Raw genomic sequence first — 2,945 nt, 5'->3', positions numbered from 1 at the left:
CACACCCACACACACACACACACACACACACACACACACACACACACACACACACACACACACACACACACACTATTCTGTAGGTGTAATTGAGGGTGTTATCATCAAGAGTGTTGTAAATCTGCTGCACTGGTCACCACTAAAAGTCCCTCTCTCCCTTTGACGGATTCAGGCGTCTTAGTGTGTACAGCAATCAATCATATACACTCAAACATGAACCACGCACGCACGCACGCACGCACGTACGCACGCACGCACACACACACACACACAGAAACATAAGTACACTTTATACTCTATTCACGCATATACATATAATCTAAATCACAGCTTCCACTCACTAGAGGATCATATTGTAGATAGTATTACTGTGGACACACACACACACACACACACACACACACACACACACACACACACACACACACACACACACACACACACACACACACACACACACACACACACACACACACACACACACTATTCTGTAGGTGTAATTGAGGTTGTTATCATCAAACAACACTCTTGATGATAACAACCTCAATTACACCTACAGAATAGTGTGTGTGTGTGTGTGTGTGTGTGTGTGTGTGTGTGTGTGTGTGTGTGTGTGTGTGTGTGTGAGATATAATAACTACAGCACAGAGTAGCAGGATGAAGGGGTTATGAGTAAGCGCTGCAACACTTCGATTTCCCCTCCTGCTGTGATGTCACTGAATTTATTACTAGCTCTTGCTTAAGACCATACTTGCCACAAATCAGACACACACACAAACAGAAGAAGAAAGACACTCAGACACACACACACACAGATTGCTCTCTGTTGGTGTCAGGCTTATGATGAGGGGCAGAGCGGGGAGGCACCGTGATGAGGGGGAAACTAACCGAGCGTGGAGACGGATGACGGATGGCTCCTCTCATTCGACGAGCCAGTCCGAGATGAACACACACTTAGGCGATACGTTACGCGGTCCCGACCCCAGCTGCCTGTCTCCTCTGCTGCGACAGATAACTAACACCGTGGCCTCTTGATGTGCTGATAGTACCACTGCGGACCGACAGCAGAAAGAAGATGATTTCCTATAGGCCTGTTGCACACCAACAGTATAGAGATGTGAGTCGACACTACTAGCAGAGTGATGACTCCCACTGTGTGAAGAATGGGGATAACAGAGCAGGGCCAGAGTGGAGCAGGGAGCAGAGGCAGAGCGCTGGAGGTGACCAGAAGGGAGAGTAATTGCCTCACTACACTCGAGGTGCTGGAAATGAGCTGTGACCTGTTCCAAGTGTGTGAGTTGGAAGGGAGCAACTACAGCCATAGAGAGGCACAGAAAAAAGAGGGTGAGAGAGAGAGAGAGAGAGAGAGAGAGAGAGAGAGAGAGAAATGACTGTAGCAAATGCCCATTTCCTGCCGCCGTGGGGTCATGCCTGAGCACCGCCAGGAAGTGTGGGACGGTGTTGAAGGTGGTATAACGGAGGGATAATCTTGTCTGAGCTCCAGTGAGAGAGGGCAGGGGGCTTGTTATGAGAAAATGAAAGGGGAGAGGTGGTCGAAAGGAGCGCCACGGGCCATTAGAGGCACCTCAGCTGCACATAATGGCAGGTATGAGGAGAAGGAGCTCAGTGGGGGAAGGTTGGAGGGAGCAAGGGCGATTTGTGCTCTGTGCCAAGAGCAACAGGAACCAAAACAACGTTAAACTTCAGTATATCACATAGGACTATTTCTGACGACATCACATCAATGTGATTTAACGGGACTATTTTGGGTGATGGCTGTTAGTGGTTTCAAAATATATAAAGTCAAATCTAAGAAAGGGAAACTTCTGAAATGAGATGGTGATAACCAGTGACATTCCCAGTGATTTTGCATTGATCCCGATATCAAAGCACTCACATTCCCAGTGCTGAATTTGACACCAGGCTGCTTCTACCCTCAGTATTAACCAATACAGTCTACAACACAATGGAAATACATTGTCACCATACTGTTTGTGTTCGTCTCTCTATCTTTTGTCTCTTTTTAAATGTCCTTTGTATGAAGGTGGCTCAATTTCATGCACTTCAATCAGAAATATGAAGATATACGGAAGACATAGGGAAAGAGAGAGAGACATGGGTAAATAGGAGAAAAGAAGGAAAGACTGTGAAGAAACATAATGTTTGTGTTTTCTATGCTCAACTCTCCATTTTCTGGGCTCTTATTTCTCTCCTTTATTCTCATGTTTTCCCACTAACCGCCTTCTCCAGCAACACACCCTCTAATCAGAAGGTATCTATCTCAAATAAAAGGTGAGTGTTTGACTGGTTTGCACAGACTACCGTGCATATGGACATGTCCTCAGATTCTCTCTCTGTCTTTTTCTCTCTCTCCCTCCTGCTTTATCCCTCACTGACTTACATGCTTCACTCCCCCTGCTGTAATCTCAACAGCATTTACTGAGCTAATTAATAGGGCAGAAGGTTGAGTACTGCTCAACTGAGACAACTCCTTCTCTTTGTCTCTCACACACATAGAGAAAGGTTAGAAGTAAGAGGAGGCCGCAGCGTGAACGAAGGATAAATGTATCTTTTACTGATTAGTACCAGGAAAAAAGACAAGGAGACCCAAGTTAATGGATTTGTGAATAAAAACTCAACTTGACACTAACCCTATCTAAGTCTTTCTAAATCATCTGCTGAAATATGAACCATATTTATAAACATTAGCAGCAAGTTGTTTTATCTCAGACTTTGTTTACAATTATGTAATATATAATTGATGTAATTACATTATTTCCTCCGTTTTAAATCATTTTCAAATAAAATGTTTTGGTTTATTCAGCAACGCTGGCTACTGGCCACTAGAGGCAGATAAGCACATCTTTAGTGAATGAATCGATGCCTGAGTGAGTAAGTGACTACATTTCATGGATAGTATGTGGTCTAACACATCTGGAACCATG

The sequence above is a fragment of the Notothenia coriiceps genome, unplaced genomic scaffold, assembly GCF_000735185.1.
Source record: "Notothenia coriiceps isolate Sejong01 unplaced genomic scaffold, NC01 NC01_scaffold00000339, whole genome shotgun sequence".
Taxonomy (NCBI): domain Eukaryota; kingdom Metazoa; phylum Chordata; class Actinopteri; order Perciformes; family Nototheniidae; genus Notothenia; species Notothenia coriiceps.
The sequence above is the reverse complement of the archived record's forward strand: the minus strand, read 5'-3'. Positions refer to the sequence as shown.